Source organism: Canis lupus, chromosome X (genome assembly GCF_003254725.2).
Source record: "Canis lupus dingo isolate Sandy chromosome X, ASM325472v2, whole genome shotgun sequence".
NCBI lineage: Eukaryota > Metazoa > Chordata > Mammalia > Carnivora > Canidae > Canis > Canis lupus.
In genome coordinates this window covers 90,107,760-90,129,301 of record NC_064281.1, presented here as the reverse complement: position 1 = coordinate 90,129,301, position 21,542 = coordinate 90,107,760, and the positions used below count along the sequence as shown (strand labels likewise).

At 34.9% G+C, this 21,542-nt stretch overlaps 1 long non-coding RNA gene across 4 annotated transcripts in view; it reads left to right on the top strand.

Moving 5' to 3' along the window:
- Positions 1 to 21,542, top strand: part of LOC112649535 (uncharacterized) — a 158,909-nt gene that overhangs the window by 127,280 nt on the left and 10,087 nt on the right. For all 4 annotated transcript variants that reach the window (XR_004813073.1, XR_003129608.2, XR_004813072.2 and 1 more), the window contains 2 exons: positions 19,429 to 19,519; positions 19,675 to 19,775. This is a non-coding gene — a long non-coding RNA (uncharacterized LOC112649535). The remainder of the gene's footprint in view (positions 1 to 19,428; positions 19,520 to 19,674; positions 19,776 to 21,542) is intronic.

The window sequence follows — 21,542 nt, the reverse complement described above, 5'->3', positions numbered from 1 at the left end:
GGAAAACATTTGAGTTTTGACAATTAAGGTCCTTAGGATTTATTTACGATGTCATTAGATAAGAATAATTCTTTTTTTTTTTTTTAGATAAGAATAATTCTTAACTTATCCCAAATATCAAGAAAAATGAGGATATACCAGTTTATTTTATAAATCAATCTAGAACTTGTATATTTCATCTGCATAATTAGCTAATTCTGCCCCACACAGATAGTGTGAATCTCTAAATAGCTATTGACTAAAAAACAAAACAAAACAAAACAAAAAACCTAAAGCCTAAATGAACTTTTCCTAGTATTTTAGACTCCAAACAAAATCTGATTGCCTTTCTGTAATATCCAGAGCAATATATGATAATACCTACCTCTTGCTGAGCATTTATATATGTGCTAAGCACTATATACTCTTTAATGTAAACAACATTACTAAGAGTTTGTAAGGTCTCTTATTTAATGTCTATCCATAATTCTCCCTTGTGTACACCAAATGAACAGATTGCTCTCAGGCAATTGTTTCTAAATTCATTTAGATTGTGTTTTTTTTTAATTTATTTTGTATTGGTGTTCAATTTACTAACAAACAGAATAACCCCCAGTGCCGTCACCCATTCACTCCCACCCCCCGCCCTCCTCCCCTTCTACCACCCCTAGTTCGTTCCCCAGAGTTAGCAGTCTTTACGTTCTGTCTCCCTTTCTGATATTTCCCACACATTTCTTCTCCCTTCCCTTATATTCCCTTTCACTATTATTTGTATTCCCCAAATGAATGAGAACATATAATGTTTGTCCTTCTCCGACTGACTTACTTCACTCAGCATAATACCCTCCAGTTCCATCCACGTTGAAGCAAATGGTGGGTATTTGTCATTTCTAATAGCTGAGTAATATTCCATTGTATACATAAACCACATCTTCTTTATCCATTCATCTTTCGTTGGACACCGAGGCTCCTTCCACAGTTTGGCTATCGTGGCCATTGCTGCTATAAACATCGTGGTGCAGGTGTCCCGGCATTTCATTGCATTTGTATCTTTGGGGTAAATCCCCAACAGTGCAATTGCTGGGTCGTAGGGCAGGTCTATTTTTAACTGTTTGAGGAACCTCCACACAGTTTTCCAGAGTGGCTGCACCAGTTCACATTCCCACCAACAGTGTAAGAGGGTTCCCTTTTCTCCGCATCCTCTCCAACATTTGTTGTTTCCTGCCTTGTTAATTTTCCCCATTCTCACTGGTGTGAGGTGGTATCTCATTGTGGTTTTGATTTGTATTTCCCTGATGGCAAGTGATACAGAGCATTTTCTCATATGCATGTTGGCCATGTCTATGTCTTCCTCTGTGAGATTTCTGTTCATGTCTTTTGCCCATTTCATGATTGGATTGTTTGTTTCTTTGGTGTTGAGTTTAATAAGTTCTTTATAGATCTTGGAAACTAGCCCTTTATCTGATATGTCATTTGCAAATATCTTCTCCCATTCTGTAGGTTGTCTTTGAGTTTTGTTGACTGTATCCTTTGCTGTGCAAAAGCTTCTTATCTTGATGAAGTCCCAATAGTTCATTCTTGCTTTTGTTTCTTTTGCCTTCGTGGATGTATCTTGCAAGAAGTTACTATGGCCGAGTTCAAAAAGGGTGTTGCCTGTGTTCTCCTCTAGGATTTTGATGGAATCTTGTCTCACATTTAGATCTTTCATCCATTTTGAGTTTATCTTTGTGTATGGTGAAAGAGAGTGGTCTAGTTTCATTGTTCTGCATGTGGATGTCCAATTTTCCCAGCACCATTTATTGAAGAGACTGTCTTTCTTCCAATGGATAGTCTTTCCTCCTTTATCGAATATTAGTTGACCATAAAGTTGAGGGTCCACTTCTGGATTCTCTATTCTGTTCCACTGATCTATGTGTCTGCTTTTGTGCCAGTACCACAGTGTCTTGATGACCACAGCTTTGTAGTACAACCTGAAATCTGGCATTGTGATTCCCCCAGATATGGTTTTCTTTTTTAAAATTCCCCTGGCTATTCGGGGTCTTTTCTGATTCCACACAAATCTTAAAATAATTTGTTCTAACTCTCTGAAGAAAGTCCATGGTATTTTGATAGGGATTGCATTAAACGTGTATATTGCCCTGGGTAACATTGACATTTTCACAATATTAATTCTGCCAATCCATGAGCATGGAATATTTTTCCATCTCTTTGTGTCTTCCTCAATTTCTTTCAGAAGTGTTCTATAGTTTTGAGGGTTTTTATCATAGTCTGCTTTTGAAACACGGAAAGCAGACGTGGTGGGCTCTGATCTTATGTAATGGGTATGAAAAAGGGTTCATATCAATCATTAGATGCATTGTGAAAATAGAACAATGTCTTTAAAAATATACAGGTAGCCTCTATCATATCTGTCTTCATAAAGTATAAAAATCATTATTTTCCTTCATAGGAATAACTAATTATTAAGGCAAGAAAGAATTTCAAAGGAGAAAAAGTATGAGAAAAGATAATACAATAGATCAGTGGAAGAAATATGAAAAGGTAATTTTATATATTATTCAAGGTAGCCAGGTCCAAAAAGGATAGTAAGAACAGCTTCAGTAGAGCTGTATGTCTAGGAATGGATATGATCAATGAAATGTGGAAGAAAACCTAAGGAAGAGAAAAATAGAGTTGCTCAAGATGAACTTCCCAATGTCCTCTCTGGTCAATGCCATTGACTCATCTGATTGAGATAGAAAGAATTTTCAATAGGATGATGGCACTTTTCCCATAAAGCATGTAATGTAGGGGAAAAATGATGGGCTTTCTGTGTTAGACATTCTGGAGTATTTATGTTTACTCTACCACCTTGTGCAGTGTAAACTTTAAGTTACTTGAATTTCACTTGTGAATGCCTCCTCAGGATTTTGTGAGAGGCCAAAATAGCATATGCATGCCTTTAACACTGAGTCTTTCACATACTAGGACCCACCCAGAAATACCAGTTGTCCCTTCAATGTTCATAAAGTTTGTGTTATTATACTATAGTTTTCCGTTCTAGCACACTCTTTCTTAAAACAAACTATTAGGTGACAGGAATACATACAGAAGTACTGGAATAAGGAGTCCAGAATCCTAGATCCTTACACCTGCTTTCCTTTTAGCTTGTTGAGGGATATTGGTCAAGTAGTTTATGCTCAAATGTTCATTATGTTTTCCATAATAGAATAGGATCACATTATTTCTAATAGGCTTCTCAAATCTTACATTCTATGATTATTCCAAAAAGGGAGACTTCTAATGATTATTGATGAGACATAGTTAATTCTTAATAGCTAAAACTAAGCTCTAAATTGAACTATGTGACAAAATAATTTTACCTCTTAAAAAATTAATCCAAACTACCGCAACCTATACATACTCTCCAAAAATTAGAACTGTACTTTATACAAATACTTCTCTCCAAAAGCATAGACCTCTCAGTCTAGTTAGAAAAAAAAATTCATTAATTAAAAAAAAAAACATTCACTATTTTGACAAGAAGAGTTTTATAAATTCATTTGGGGTTCACTTCTCATTGCAGGATGTCTGCATAATTTTCAAATATCATGATGGCATTAATGTGATTACAACTTCCTCCATTTACAAGTGACTAAGATACAAAAAAGTTAAATGAATTACCCAGTGCTCACCCATGAGGAACAAAGCTGAAATAGAACATAGTTATTCTGATGTCAAAAATTCCATTCTCCCCACTGCAACCCCCACCATCACCTGATCCTAGACTCCTGAAGAACTAATTTGCTTTTGATAAGCTCAGACATGTCATTTTCTCTAAGTGCTCCTTCAATCTTTTCAGGAGAAAGGATAGCTCTAGTTCAAATTCAGCTGAAATAACATCATCTCAACTGAGATCACTTACATCCACCCAACATGTATGTTGCTTTATTTTCTGGTTGATAGTTTGGCTCTTTGTAGGGAAATTGATCTTTCACAGCTACTTAATACCATTTCTCAAAGTCCTACAGCAGTACTTTGCTAAATGGCATCCAGCTCATCTGGATGTGTTGAGTTTCCAGATCATAAACTTCTAAAGGGCAGAGTCTATGATTATTTGGCTAACTTTATATCGCTTGTGACTGTGGATGCTTAATAAATACTATTTCATGGTAATGATGATGATGACAAGTTAATGCTCTTCAAAGTGTCAACCAATCAGTCAATTTAATGAAAGTCAAACTGGTCATTTGATGTTATAAAAAAAATCCAATTACTTGATTGAATGAATTATTCAAATTGTAGCTGTTGCTTTTATAGACATAACATGAAAGTTGCTTCCATATTGAAAAGAGTTAAGGGAAGGAGGCAACATATATATTCATTAGTAGCCAATTTGATCTCATCATTCAGAAATGCAAAAAAAGCTGAGTAAAACTGCTGTTGAAATTAATAAAATATAATCATATAGTGGCATCGACTCTCAGGAATTTCCTATAGGTAGCACTTCTAAGCCATTAATTTATGGCATAATATTCTTGGCAGGTGAACTCCCCAGCTCAACTTCATTAATGATGGCCTAGCACAGTTAGAATTGAGTCCCCAAGCCAGGAAGCTTCCAGGTACTATTTTTTAACTTATGTAACTTTCACCTCCATATTGACCTTGGGAAAATCAAGTAAAAGTAAATCTAATGAAGACAATATACAATGAATATTATATTTCCAGCAACAGGATACTGAGGATCATCAGAATAACTTGATAAGTGCTTTAGTATACACATTTATTCGAATGTTTATATACAACTGGACAAAAAGAATAAAGGTGGAGGATTTACTACCCAACTTTATGACTTAATTCTAAGTGTTAAATGGTTTCACCACAAAAGGGAAATGATAATTATGAGATCTAATGGAGGTATTAGCTAATCCTATGGTGGTAATCATTTTACAATATATGTATATTGAATCAACACATTGTATAACCTTAAACCTATGCAATGTTATCTGTAAATCATATTTCAGTAAAGCTGGGAAAAATACAATAATCAGCACTGCAGAGGTTATGGAAGTATAGAACATAAATCAAGGGAACAGAAGAGAGTTCATAAGTAGATGAACTCATATATAGTCAAATGCTTCTTGAGAAATTTGCAAGGTAATTCAGGGGGAAAGAATGATCTCTTGAGGAAACAGTGCTGGAAAAATTACATAGACACATGCAAAAATAGAAAAAAAATTGAACCTCAATCTGACTTTATACAATATGTAAAAATTAACAGAAAGCATATAACAGACCAAATTTAGGAATGAAAATTATAAAACTAAGAATAAAGCAGGAGATAATCTTAGCAAGCTTGGATTTCACAGAAATATTTTAAATAAAATAGAACAAATTAATGAAAGTAATAAATTACAGCTCATCAAAATTATAAGCCTTTGCTCTTAAAAGGACAATGATACAATGATGAAAAGGTGAGCCATAGACTGGGAGAAGATATTTACAGTGAAAATGACTGACAAAGAATTTATACCTACAGTATCTACAAAAAACTTTTAGAATTTGTTAGAATACAAATCCCTAAATTAAAACTGGGCAAAATACTTGATAAGTTAACAAAACAAGGAACTCAGCAAATATGCACTTTATGCTCATTATCATTAACAATTATGAAAATGTCAACTAAAACCATAAAAAATTATATAAACACTTTGAAAATACTTAGCAGTTCCTTATAATGTCGAAAAACACCATCCATTCCACTCCTAGGTATTTACCCAACAGAAATGAAAGCATATGTCTACACAAAGATTTGTACCTAAATGTTTATAGCAGCTGTATTTGTAATAATCTCAAACTAGAAAGAAACCATATGTCTTACTGATATAAGTAAACGAATGAAAATTTTCAGTGCATTTATGTAACAGAATGTTATTCAATAGTTTATTGATACAGACAAAAGCATAGATGTATCTTAAAATAATTATGCTGAGTGAACAAAAGCCAGAAAATAAAGAGTCCCTACTGAAAAATCCCTTTTGTATATAAATCTTCATTAAAATACTAAGTAATTGATACTGACAGTATCATTGGTTGCTTGGACAATAATGGCTGCATTGTCCAGGAAGATAAAGATTACAAATGGGCACCAGAAAACTTTTAGAAGTAAACAGCTCTGTTTGTTTTCTTGACTGTGGTGATGGCACACATATATTTAAAAATGTATTTTTTTAAATTTTTTTATAATTTATTTATGATAGTCACACAGAGAGAGAGAGAGAGAGAGAGAGAGAGAGGCAGAGACACAGGCAGAGGGAGAAGCAGGCTCCATGCACTGGGAGCCCGACGTGGGATTCGATCCCGGGTCTCCAGGATCGCGCCCTGGGCTAAAGGCATGCGCTAAACCGCTGCGCCACCCAGGGATCCCTAAAAATGTATTAAATATTGGAGATATATATCCACCAATCTCTGTATATGTGGAAATTAAAGTCATGGGAGACATATATAGAGTTATGAGCCAGTGAGGTCTAAGAACAATAGTCTTTAACTACAACATGTAACAGAGAAAAATGTGCTTCCAAAGGAGGAGAGATGTAATGGACAGAGAGACAGAAAAATAAATAGGTATGTATGGTATGATGGAACCTAAGGGAAGAGTGTTTCAAGAAGGATTAAGTAGCTCATCAACAGTAAACAATACTGTTGAGAGGTAAAATGGGAACAGTAAAGTCTATTTAATTTAGAGACACTGGTGACCACAGCCACATCTGTTTTTATAGAGAATATGGGCAGAAAGCTGAATAATCATGGGTCAATGGAATAAAGTCAGGGAGACAGTTAATTAAAGAAAGTTTTAAACATTCCTTGCTGATAAAAGAGAAAAACAGAGATATGGATGGAAGATGCCAGAGGGAAGAGTTGTGGAAGTTTTGTTTTTTTTTAACTGAGAAAAATATTACATTTATAACATTGTTGAGCTCGACCTGACTCATGAGAGTCAGTTTAACTTATAGAAATTTTCAACCTTTTGTTAAACATGGTCATTTAAAAACACTAAGTTATATAAAACTTTGAATTAATTACATTAAAACTACAGACATAGAAACTCAAAAGTCATTACTTTAATAACCTCAAGTGTATATATAATATAGTTAAATATGTTAATTGTATCTGTAAAGTGGGACTATGATACATAATGTTTTACTACTGCACACCTCTTCTCAACTATATGGTTAGTAACACCATGTTGGTAGCTTGAAATTAGCCACAGAGGGAATTTTACTACACAGAAATTGATAAATACTACCAATAAGGGCTTCATTTATTCATTTTGTTGTTGTTGATTGTCTAGAAAGAACATGATACAGTTTTAATCCTTAATTTAAAAAATTGTATCTGTTACCATTATACTGTGAATACTTCAAAAAAATTGAGGAAATAGTCTAGCATTCAAACATTTATTTTTTATTTTTTATTTATTTATGATAGTCACACAGAGAGAGAGAGAGAGAGAGAGGCAGAGACACAGGCAGAGGGAGAAGCAGGCTCCATGCACCGGGAGCCAGACGTGGGATTCGATCCCGCGTCTCCAGGATCGCGCCCTGGGCCAAAGGCAGGCGCCAAACCGCTGCGCCACCCAGGGATCCCTAGTCTAGCATTCAAAAGTATTATGTGAATCACGAAAGAAAATCACATCACTGACAAAGGTTATATTCTTACATTTTCATTATTTCACTTTCATCTTATTCATTAATGTAAAGAAAAATATCATTGTTCAGGTCAAAACTACACTCATTTGTCAGTTACAATCACAGATTGGCTAGGAATCCACAAGTTTACCAGAAACAATGATGGAATCAGTTAATTACATGTAATTTACAGTATATATTTTATTATTTGTAAATTGTGTGCTATACATACTTTTTATTTATAAAATATATGGGATCCCTGGGTGGCTCAGCAGTTTAGTGCCTGCCTTCGGCCCAGGGTGTGATCCCTGGAGTCCAGGGATTGAATCCTGCATCAGGCTCCCTGCAGGGAGCCTGCTTTTCCCTCTGCCTATGTCTCTGCCTCTCTGTGTCTCTCATGAATAAATAAAATATTTTATATATATATAAAAGTGTGTATATATATATAATTATAATTTAAGCACATATATACCAACTTCCGGTTCTTAAACATTTACCATCATACTTAACTCAATAAAGCCATAATAAAACAGAGGAGCAAGAGAAAATATCCAACTGTAGTTGTTAAATTTTACTGCATTTTAAGAATGTGAAATGACCATAAACCATAAATGAGATAACAAGGACCTGAGGCAAGAATCAGAATATGAATAGGAGATATATTTGTGAAAGGTGTCCAATGTAGTAACAGACAGAGTTGGGGTAAGGTTCTGAAAACACTGAATTTACGAACTTAGATCAATAAAGTAGATTCATACCAGATCATGATCAAAACTCAGTTTGTCTCACTTGCCATTCAATTATGACCATATAATAAAAGTATTAAATAATGTTTACCAGTGTGCTAAACATTTTAAATACACTAATTCTTTTAAATATTTTAAGGGGCACCTGGATGGCTCAGTTGGTAGTGTGTCCAACTTTTAATTTTGGCTCAGGTCATGATCACAGGGTACTGGGATCAAGCTCCATTATCAGGCTCTGTGCTCAGTGGGGAGTCTGCTTGAGATTTTATCCCTCTCCTCCTTCCCCCTGTTCTCTCTCTCAAATAAATAAATTTTTAATAAATAAATAAAAATCCTTGTGCAATTGGTATTATTATTACTGCAGCCATTAATAAGCAGAGAAAAGTGAGTCTTAGGGAGATTTATTCACCTGACAATTTAGAGAGTTCATCAGTAGAGAAGCTAGCATTTGAATAATTAAGTCATTCATGTACAAATAATAAAAATTATATATTTAAACTGTACAAGGTGATATTTTAATATACATATACATTGTGAAATAATCATACTAAATAACATCCATCATTTTATATAATTACCATTTTTTTAAAAATTTTTATTTATTTATGATAGTCACAGAGAGAGAGAGAGAGGCAGAGACACAGGCAGAGGGAGAAGCAGGCTCCATGCACCGGGAGCCTGATGTGGGATTCGATCCCGGGTCTCCGGGATCACGCCCTGGGCCAAAGGCAGGCACCAAACCGCTGCGCCACCCAGGGATCCCACCATTTTTTTATTTTATGTGAGAACACAAGAGCTACTATCTTACCAAATTTCAAGTATAAAATATACTATTGTTAACTATAGCCACATTGCTGTAGACTAGATCTTCAGAACTTACCTAACTTAAAATTTTTAGCCCTTGACCACCATCTACCTGTTTTCCACCTTCACCCAATCCCAGACAAATCACATCCTACTCTTTTTCTACAAATGTGACTATTTTAGATTCTACATTTCAGTATGATCATACACTTTTTGCTTGTGTATATATGTGAAATATTAATATGTATATTACATATATAAAAACATACATTAACACACAAAAGATATGTGCTATACATATATATCTCACATTGTCTTTATCCATTAATGGACAGGTTGTTTCCATGTCTTGGCTACTGTGAATAATGCTGCAATGAACACGAGAATACAGATAGATATATATCCTTTGGATACACACCCCGAAGTGAATTGCTGTATCATATCATACTGCCATCATTAAATTTTTGAGGAATCTTCATTCTGTTTCCATAATGGATGTACCAATTTATGTTCCCACCAAAAGTATACAAAGGTGCCCTTTCCTCCACATTCTCACCAATGCTTACTATTTTTTGACTTTTTTATAAAAGCCATTCTAAAGCTATCAAGTGGTATTGTGTATTTGCTTTGCATTTTCCTGATGATGAATGATGTTGAGAACCTTTTCATATATCTATTGTCCATTTGTAAGACTTCTTTGAAGAAATGTCTACTTGTGTTCTTTGCTCATTTTCTTTTAAATAGAATTATTTGCTAATGAGTTGTAGAAGTTCCATATATACTTTGGATATTAATCACTTACATAAACACTCACAAACATTTTCTACTATTCCATAAGTTTTCTATTCACCCCCTTCCTAGTAGAAAGTTTAGATGCAATTCTACTTTACTACTGTGGCTTTCACAGTTCTGTGTCCTTGACATTTGACTTATTATAGTGTGTCTCTGTATGGTCTTCTTTGGATTTTCCCTCTTTATAGTTCTTAGAGCTTCATGAATCTGGGTATCCATTTCCCTTTTACATTTTGGGAAATTTTTGGCCATTATTTCATTAAATAAGCTTTCTGACTTTTTCTGTCTTCTGCTGAGATTCTTCTTTCAAGTGTATAATTTCAACTTCTTTTCAAAGCTTACTAATTTAGGATTTATTTTTGTAAAAATATGTTGACCAATATAAAAATGTTATAATTATTGAGCACCTTTTCTTGTGTCTGTATATTTCTTTGGAAAAATATCTGTTCGTGTCTTGTGCCCATTTTTTAATTGGGTTACTAATTTGGGGGGTATTGAGTTATAGGAGTTCTTTATATATTTTGGATACTAACTTTTTATCAGATATGTCATTTGCAATTATCTTCTCACATTCAGTGGATTGCCTTTTTGCTTTTGTTGTTTCCTTCACTGCACAGTTATTTTGATGTAGTCCCAATAACTTATTTTGTTTTTATTTCCCTTGCCTCAACATCACTCATTATTAGGGACATACAAATCAAAATTACAGTGAAATATCACCTCACACCTATTGGAATGGGTAAAATAAAAAAATACAAGAAACAAGTGTTTGGCGAGGATGTGGATAAAAAGGAACTCTCATGCACTGTTGGTCGGAATACAAACTGGTGCACCCACTGTGAAAAACAGTATGGAGTTTCCTTAAAAAATTAAAGATAGAATTACTCTATGATTCAAGAATCACATTACTGGGTATCAACCCCCAAAATAAAAAAACACTAATTCAAAAGGATGCATGCACCCCTATGTTTACTGCAGAATTATTTAAAATAGTTGAGCTATGGAAGTACCCCAAGTGTTCACTGATAGATGAATGGATAAGGAAGAAGTAGTATATATATACAATGGAATATTGTTCCATCATAAAAAAGAATGAAGTCTTGCCATTTGCAACAACCTGGTCGGAGCTAGAGAGTACAATGCTAAGCAAAGTCAGTCAGAGAAAGACAGATACCATGTAATCTCACTCATATGTGGAATTTAAGAAAGGAAATCAATAGGCAGACTGGGGGGCTCAGTGGTTTAGCCCTGCCTTCAGCCCAGGGTGTTATCCTCAAGGCCCAGGATCCTCAAGGCCCAGGATTGAGTCCTGTGTCAGGCTCCCTGAATGGAGCCTGCTTCTCTCCCTCTCAATCTTTCTGTTTCTCACGAATAAATAAATAAAATCTTTTTTTAAAACTGAAATCAATGAAGAAAGACAAAACAAGAACTAGACTGTTAACTATAGAGAACAAACTGATGGTTACCAGAGGGGAGGTTGATTGTTTTTTTTTATTTTTTTATTTTTTTTATTTTTATTTATTTTTATTTTTATTTTTTTGATTGTTGAATGGGATAAATAGGGAATGGAGTTTAAGGAGTATGCTTACCATGAGGGAACAAAAGAGAGAGAGAGAAAGAGAGAGAGATGGGAGGGAATCTTTGAATTAACATTAAATAAACAAAATCATAGCCATAAACAACTCAAAGAATACAGTGATTAAAAAAGAACACACATTTTCTGAAACTCATTATGCTTCTATGTACTCCAGACTAGCTCCTCCCTGTATTTCTGTATATTGCCTGGCATTCTATCCAGCCAGTCTCCTTAGCCATAAGTCTGCTTATCCATACCACCACATCCAAATAGAAATAAAAGTAAAAATTTTATAATTGCATTTTAAAAATTATAAAACATAAACAGCCCATGTTAAACACTGATATCCCATGGTTGATTTGGATATTAAGTATTTTATATGTCATAGAAAAGAATTTTTAAGTATTGTAACCTTCATGAAATCTAAAAAGCTTATGTTAAAAGTTATTACCTTTTTTTGGATATTCTAAAGCATGCCAGTTTGGATTAGCTTTCAGACTTTCAGGGCATATAAAAAAAACTTAGAATAAGTTTGTTTATAGTTACAACAAAAATACCTTCAACTTTCAGATATTTAAAGAAAATACCCTAAAACAAAATTTTTTTAAGGACAACTTACTTCTTTATAAAAATATATATCATGTTATATCTTCCTGTTGGATTGTCCCATTTATTATTATATAGTATCTTTTTCTCATTACAGTCTTTGTTTTCAAGTCTATGCTGGGGGTGGCTGGGCAGCTCAGTTGGTTAAACATACCACTCTTGATTTTGGTTCAGGTCATGATCTGAAGTCATGAGATCGAGCACCCCATTGGGCCCCATGTAGAGCCTGCTTAAGATTCTCTCTCTCCCTCTCCCTCTGCTCCTCCTCCCGCTGCTTGTGCACATGCTCTCTCTCTAAAAAATAAAAAGATTTATTTTGTCTAATATGAATATTGCTGCCCTGGCTTCTTTTCACATAAATTTGCATGAAAAATATTTTTCCATTTCCTCACTTTCAATCTGCAGGTGTCTTTAGGTCTGAAATGAATCTCTTGTAGGCAGCAAATAGCTGGGTCTTTTTTTTTTAAAATCTATTCCATCATTCTAAATCCTTTGGAGTGATTAGTACATGTCCATGCAATGTACTGATTGATAGGTATGTATGTATTGCCATTTTCTTACTTGTTTTGTGGTTGCTTCTGTAGTTCTGCTCTAATGCTTTCTTCTTTTGCTCTCTTCTCCCACAGGTTTTCTGGCTTTCTTTAGTGATATACATGGATTCCATTTTCTTTATTTTTTGCATATCCGTTACTGGGTTTTGATTTGTTTTTGCCATTAGATTTGTATACATCATCTTCTGCAATCACAATCTATATTAAGTTGATAGTTGATTATGTTTGAACCCATTCTTTATTCCTCCTTCCCCCATGTCTTAGCTATATGATGTCATACTTTATATCCTTTTATTTTGTGAGTTCCTTGACTGATTTTTATAGATATCCTTGTTGTTTTTGTTCTTTCTACTTTTCTTACTTATGGCTTTTCTTGTCTACTCAAGTCCCCTTTAACATTTCTTGTAGGGCTGCTTTAGTGGTGATAAATTCCTTTAACTTTTGTTTATTTCTCCTTCTATTCTGGATGATGCCCTTTCTGGATGGAATATTCTTGGCTCCAGATTTTTTTCCTTTAAGCACTTCAAATATGTCAGTCTCTTCTGGTCTGCAACATTTCTATGGAAATAGATGATACTCTTATGGGGTTTCCCTTGTATGTAACTATATTCTCTTCTTTTAAAATTCTCTCTGTATCACTACTTTTTGCCATTTTTTTTTTCTTTTTGCCATTTTAATTACTATGTGTCTTGCTATGTGGACCACGGTGGCTTGATTTTATTGAGAGATCTCTGTGCCTCCTGGATCTGGATATCTGCTTTCTTCTGATGAGGGAAGTTTTCAGCTATTATTTCTTCAAATAATTTTTTGCCCTCTTCTCTCTTCTTCTGAGAGCCCTATAATGTGAATGTTATTTCGCTTGATGGTGTTCCTGAGTTCCCTAAGTCTATTCTCATTTTGCATAAATTTTTACCTCACCTGCTCAGCTTGATTACATTACATAATTATGTCCTTCAGGTCACTAATTTGTTCTTTGCCTCCTCTAGCCTGCTATTTATTCTAACTAATGTATTTTAATTACTTTTATATGTTCTTCATCTGATTGGCTCTTTTCCATATCTTTGTTATGGGGCTTCCACTCTTTTCTCAAGTCCAGTGAGCATCTTTATGATCATTACTTTAAATCTTCTATCAGCCATAATAGTTATATCTGTTTTGCTTAGGTCTCTTGCTGTGGTTTTGTCCTAGTCTTTCATTTGGGATATATTCCTGTGTCTCTTCATTTTGCCTAACTCTGTGTGTCTGTTTTTTGTGTTAGAAAAGTCATTTACATCTCTTGCACTGGAAAGTAATGGCCTTATGGAAAGAAGTTTTGTAGTGTACCCAACATGGTGCATAGTAAACATAAAATAACTAATTGATAGTAATACAATAATAGTAGGGGACTTTATCACTTACATCTATGGGCAGATCATCCAACCTGAAAGTCAATAAGGAAACAGTGGCTTTGAATAACACATTGGACCAAATGGATTTAACAGATATATTCAGAACATGCCATCCTAACACAGCAAAATACACATTCTTTCGAACTGCATATTCTCCAGAACATTCTCCAAAATAGATCACATATTAAGCCACAAATTAAGTATCAGGAAATTTGAAAAGATCGAAGTTATACCGTGCATGTTTTTAGACCACAGCACTATGAAAGTCGTAATACATGGACGTTAAATAATATGCTATGAAACAATGAATGTACCAGCCAAGAAATCAAAGAAGAAATTTAAAAATAGATGGATAAATAAAAATGAAAACGCAGTGGTCCAAAATCTTTGGGTTGCAGCAAAAGCAATTCTAAGGAAGAAGTTTATAGCAATACTGACCTACCTCAAAAAGCAAGATAAATCTCAAACAACCTAACTTTACACCTAAAGGAGGTAGGAAAAAAGAACAAACGAAATCTCAAACTAGCAGAATGAAGGAAACAATAAAGATTAAAGAAAAAAATAAATGACGTAGAACTAAACAAACAGATACACCTGGCTGGCTCATTAGTTATAGCATGCTACTCTCAGAGTTGTGAGCCCCATGTTGGGTGCAGAGATTACTTAAATTAAAAATAAAGAGAGAAACAAACAAAAAAACAAACAATAGAACACATCAGTCAAACCAGGAGCTTTCAAAAGATCAAGAAAATTGATAAACCTCTAGGCAGTCTCATCAAAAAAAAAAAAAAAAGAGAGGACTCATGAAATCACAAATAAAAGAGGAAAAATAACAGTCAACACCAAAGAAATACAAAAAATTTTAAAAGAATATTATGAAAAATTATAAACCATGAATCAGACACCCTAGAATGGATAAATTCCTAGAAACACATGAATTACCAAAACTGAAGCAGGAAGAAATAGAAAATTTGAACAGACCAATTACCAGGTATAAAATTAAATCAGTAATAAAAAAAAGCTCACAACAAATAAAAGTCCAGGACCAGATAATTTCACAGGTGAATTTTACCAAACATTTAAAGAAGAGTTAATACATATTTTTCTTGGACCTTCCTAAGAAATAGTAGATGAAGAGCTCCTGGGTGGTTCAATCAGTCAAGTATCTTCCTTCAGCTCAGGTAATGATCCTGGGGTCCTGGGATTGAGCCCCACATTAGGCTCCCTGCTCAGCCTGCTTCTCCCTCTCCCCCTGCTTGTTCTCTCTCTCTCTCTCTCTCTCTCTCTCTCAAATAAATAAATAAAATCTTTTTAAAAATTGTTTCATGGAAGAGGAAGGAAAATTTCCAAATTAATTTAATGAGGCTAGCATTACCCTGATACCAAAACTAGATAAAGACACCACAAAAAAGAGAGAGAGAGAGAGAGAGAGAAGTACAGGCCAATATCTCTGATGAGCATAGATGTAAAAATCCAGAAAAATACTAACAAAATGAATCTAACAATACATTTTAAAAAGTCATTCACCATGATTAAGTCACATTTATTCTAGCCATGCAAGTGTGGTTCTATATTCAGAAATAAATCATTAGGATATGGGACATCAACAAGAGAAAAGATAAAAACCCTCAACAAAGTAGGCTTAGAGGAAAAATACCTCAACATCATAAAGGCCATATATGAAAGACCCACAGCCAATATCATCCTCAAATGGGAAAAACAAGAGCTTTTCTGCTAAGGTCAAGAATAAGACAGATATAGGATGCTTGGGTACCTCAGCGGTTGAGTTTCTGCCTTCAGCTCAGGGCATGATTCCAGACTCCCGAGATCAAGTCCCACATTGGACCCCCAGCATGGAGCCTGCTTCTCCCTCTGTCTGTGTCTCTGCCTCTCTCTGTGTGTCTCTCATGAATAAATAAATAAAATCTTAAAAAAATATATGGTAGGTCCACTTTCACCACTTTTACTTATCACAGTACTGAAAGTCCTAGCCATAGCAATCAGACAACAAAAGGAAATAGAAGGCGTCCAAACTGGTAAGGAAGAAGTGAAACTTTTATTATCTGCATATAAAGAACCCTAAAAAGTCCACTGAAAAACTACCAAAACTGATGAGTGAATTCAATAAAGTTACAAGATAGAAAATCAATGTACAGAAATTCATTGCATTTCTATACAGTAATAATGTAGCAGTAGAAAGTGAAGAAAAGCATCCCATTTCAATTGCGCCAAAGATAATAAGATATCTAGGAATAAATCTAACCAAAGAGGTGAAAGACCTGTACTCTGAAAACTATAAAACACTCATGAAAGTAACTGAAGAGGACACAAAGGAATGGAAACATATTTCATGTTCATGCACTGCAACATCAAATATTTTTAAAATGTTATACTACCCAAGCAATCTACAGATTTAATGCAATCCCTATCAAAATATCATTAGTATTTTCCACAAAACTAGAACAAAAAAATCCTAAAATTTGTATGAAACCACAAAGACCCTGAAAAGCCAAGGGAGTCCTGATAAAGAAGAACAAAACTGTAGGTATTACAATTCCAGACTTCAAGTTATATTACAAAGCTATAATCATCAACATAGTATGTTATTTGCCATAAGACAGACACAGAGATCAATGGAACAGGATAGCCCAGAAATAAATTCATGATTATATAGTCAATTAAGCTTCATCAAAAGAGGCAAGAATATGAAAGGAAAAAAAGTCTCTTCAACAAATGGTATTGGGAAACCTGGACAGCATCATGTAAAAGAAAGAAACTGGACCACTTACACTGTACACAAAAACAAAGTTACAATGGATTAAGGGCCTAAATGTAAGACTAAAACCATAAAAATCCTAGAAGAGAGCACAGGCAGTAATTTCTCTGACATCCATTATAGCAACATTTTTCTAGGTATATCTTCTGAAACAAGGGAAACAAAAACAAAAATAAACTATTGAGACTACATTAAAATAAAAAGGTTCTGCACAGTAAAGGAAACAACAAAGAAAACCACGATACAATCAAATGAATAGGAGAAGATATTTACAAATGATACATCTGATAAAAGGTTAATATCCAAAATATATAAAGAACTAATACATTTCAACACATACAAATACATAACCCAATTAAAAAAATGGGCTGAAGACATGAACAGACATTTTTCAAAAGAGGACATCCAGATAGCCAACAGATACATGAATAAAATGTTCAACATCATTCATCATTAAGGAAATGTAAATCAAAACCACAATGAGATATCACATCACACCTGGCAAGGATGTGGAGAAAAAGGAATCTTTGTGAACTATTATTGGTGGGAAGGCAAACTGGTTCAGCCACTGTGAAAGCATATGGAGGTTCCTCAAAAAGTTAAAAAGAAAACTACCATATGATCCAGGCATTTCAGTACCTCGTATTTATCCAAAGAATACAAAAACACTAAAGATACACATATACACCTATTGTTTATTGCAGCAGTATTCACTAGTCAACATATGGAAGCAGCCCAAGTGTTCATCAATAGATGAATGGATAAAGAAGTGGTGTATGTCTCACACACACATATATACACACAATGGAATATTATGCAGCCATTAAAAAGAATTAAATCTTGCCATTTGCAATGACTTGAGTGGCTCTAGATAGTATGATACTAAACAAAACTCAGCTAGAGAAAGACAAATACCATGATTTCACTCATATGTGGAACTTACGTAACAAAAGGAAAAAAATGAGCAAAGAATAAAACAAGACAAACCAAGAAATAGACTTTTAACCATAGAGAACAGAGGCTTACTAGAGGGAGATGAGGGGGATGTGTGTAATAGGTGAAGGGAATTAAGCATAACACTAAGCTTAATGAGCACTGAGTAATATATGGAACTGTTGAATCACTATATTGTACACCTGAAACTAATATTTTTATTTTGTTGTTTTGTTTTTTTTAAAGATATTATTTATTTATTCATGAGAGACACAGAGAGAGAGAGAGAGGCAGAGACATAGGCAGAGGGAGGAGCAAGCTCTATGCTGGGAGCCCGATATGGGACTTGATCCTGGGCCCCCAGGACCACACCCCAGGCCGAAGGCACACTAAACTGCTGAGTCATGAAACTAATATTTTATTCCAGTGTAGTTAACATACAGTGTTACATTAGTTTGAGGTGTACATGAATAAATAATTAAAACAAAAAATTGTTTCCAATAAGAAAAGTAAATGATAATGTTCCATGTCATTGCATCTATAAGAGTTAAATAGTAATGATGATCAGGGTATCTGGCTGGCTCAGCCAGTGAAGCATGCAATTCTTAATCTTGGAGTTGAGTTCGAGCCCCATGTTAGGGTTAGAGAGTACTTAAAAAAATGGTAATGATGATTATAATAATGAAATCATATAGACTCTGAGTTCTGAAAAGCACACATCATGTTGATCAATTTTTCAACCAAATTCTTTGTTTTATAATTGTCAATGAATTCAATTGTATATGAAGATAAAACAGAAATAATAAGCCTCATACTATTCCAACTCCTAAGAAAATTTCAAATTAACAAATTATCTTTGCTGCCTTCAAAATGCATTATTTTTAATCTCAAATTTAATGTAAAGCATGACATATAATTTAATACCTGTTTCCACTAGCTAAATTATTTGATCAGACTTATATAGTGTGATGCTTCTTTGTGTGTTTTACACAACAGTTTTTAATACTGAAAAATACCACTTGATAATTTTAATCACAATTAATAATTGATTAATATAATAACACTTTATTCAGTATTTCAGATTGTGTAATATCCAATACAGGGAACAATCTAATAACCGTTCAATGTGCATTTCTACACTTTAGTAACACTACACCAGGAATTTGTTATTCCATTCAGTTGGATTATGTGTTTGCATGTATGTGATTTGATCAATGAAAAATAAAATTAAAATGTTTTAAATTGTGTACCTAGGGACGCCTGGGTGGCTCAGCGGTTTAGCGCCTGCCTTCGGGTCAGGGCATGATCCTGCAGACCCGGGATCGAGTCCCACGTCGGGTTCCCTGCAAGGAGCCTACTGCTCCCTCTGTCTGTCTGTCTGTCTGTCTCTCTCTCTCTCTGTCTCTCTGTGTCACTCATGAATAAATAAATAAAATCTTGTGTACCTAAAAAGCAGGTCAACGATTTTCAGGGTTGGGTAGTATAGTATAGAGAATATAGGAAAATGGTAAAAAAAGAAAAAAAATGATATGTAAAACCAATGCCTGTACTCATCTTTTTGTGGTTATAACTATGTGAATTATTAATTTGTGTTATTTGCTTTTCCTTAGAAGATAAATAAAAAAAGAAGATAAATCAAAGCCATACATTTGAATTTGAGGATTATACACAATACGTTCACAACTTTATGCAAGACTTTCCGTAAGTAACGCTGCATTTTAAAATCCTAGAATCTGAATATCTGTGATGATTTGTCTTTTGACCTCACAGAACAAGAAAAGAACATTCAACCAGGAAAGGTTATACTGATAATAAAGTTCTTAAATTTGAAAATGTCATCTTCTCCCTTTGTACAGGCCTTTATACAGTGTCCTAAGAGGATTCATTATGAGAATAATGTCAATCACAGCTTTAACACCTTAGTATGGAAGGAGCTAATGAGAAAGCACATTGGAAGGTGAGACTTCATGTTCATTTTTAAATAATTGGTCTTAATTTTTCTTCTATGGAAAGAGTTTAAATCACTTTATCATGAATCTATCTGAACCATTAATTTTTGCGGCTTCCAGGTAAAGTCCAGCACTTTGTTTATACAGAGTTTATGGGGAGAGGGCAGTAGAGTTCATCTAATCTTCAGTGATACAATCATCCATTCAAGTCCTTAGTATGATCCCTTGCAATGAGAGCACAGCATGCCTGCATATGTTATTGGTGATTCTTAATAGAAGGTGGTTCCCAAAACTCAGCCCCCTCTAACCATCTGGGTGACCAGGCATCTCCCAATTCAGGGTGAAGGGGAGGAGAAAGATCTGTTGGTGCCTGTGGTGCTACAGTTATGGCTAATGGCTAGCCTTTCAGAAGCCAGGGGAGGTCCAAGCCCATGCTGTCCTGCCCATGCAAAGTCCTGATGTTGCCTCCATGGTACTTGTTTGGCTCATGGACTTTGCTGTTAAGTGTCTGCCAGGAGTCTTTTCCACTATCCTCCCTGGGCTCAAATGAATTGTTTTCAAATTCAATGCTTCTTTTTTTCTGATTGATCAAATCTACTGTTGAAGTTTTGTATTTTCTCCATTTTATTTTTCACCCTCAGGATTGGTTTTGTTTTGTTTTGGTATGTTTTCTATCTCATTGTTGAATTTGTTTTTTTTCATATGTTTCTGTTGATATTTTTATTCTTGTTCTGTTAGAGTTTATGGCATTTCTTTAAAATCATGATTTTGTATTTGTCAGGCAACTCATAGATGTTTATTTCTTTGCATTAGTTACTGGAAGTTCATTGTATTCTTTTGTATTCCTTTGATGTTGCCTTGATTTGTCATATTCCCTGTAGTCTTGAATTGGTATCATCACATTTGAAGGAACAGGTCCTCTTTTATTGCCTGCCTTTCTAAGACTTTCACCTGCAGATGAGCAGAAAGTTGCCACCCAATTTGGGTACATGGTGACACAGGGTTCAATGCTGGGTAAACGGACACATGGGGATGCCAGTTTAGTGGGGTAGAAGTATGGTTGACTGCAGGATTGAATTATAAGCCCACACACAATACCAAGGCAGGGTTATAGGTCCATACACAATGGTGATACCAGAGCACAGTCTTGCCCACAGTGACATTATGGCTGGAGAGGGTAAAAAGGGTGGGGGGCAGAGTGGCAGCCCCTGTTCCAGAAGGATGCAGCAGTGGCTCTGGGGATGGTATAGAGACACAGACTCTGTGCAGGTCCATCAACACCAGCACTGGCCAAGACTCTGAGGCTCATCAGTGCTGAAAGATCATGAGTTTTTGTGGTGGTGACTTGAACTGTTGGGGTCCTTAATGGTGAAGGCTGCTGTTCTACCCTTTAGCGGGAAGCCACAGACAAGGGGATTCCCTTTGCCACTAAGCTATGTTGGCCTGGGAGATGGGGTGACACAGGCAAAATGCTTCCTAAGCTTTTCTATGCTGTCCTTCTTGGTTTTTGTAATCTGCTTTGTTGGTGGAGCTACTTCATTGTACTTTGGGGCTCTCCCTGCACTATTTTCATCCATGGGTAGTTGTTAAACAGTTGTTTCTATCGGGCATGAGGTCTGGGGTCACCTACTCTATCATCTTGCCTGTGTCTCCTGTTGGTCGAATCTTCTGTTGTTAATGTTTTCTAAGGCTAAATCTGGTTTCTATAATAGAGCATTAAACCACCATTTGCTTCAACGTGGATGGAACTGGAGGGTATTATGCTGAGTGAAGTA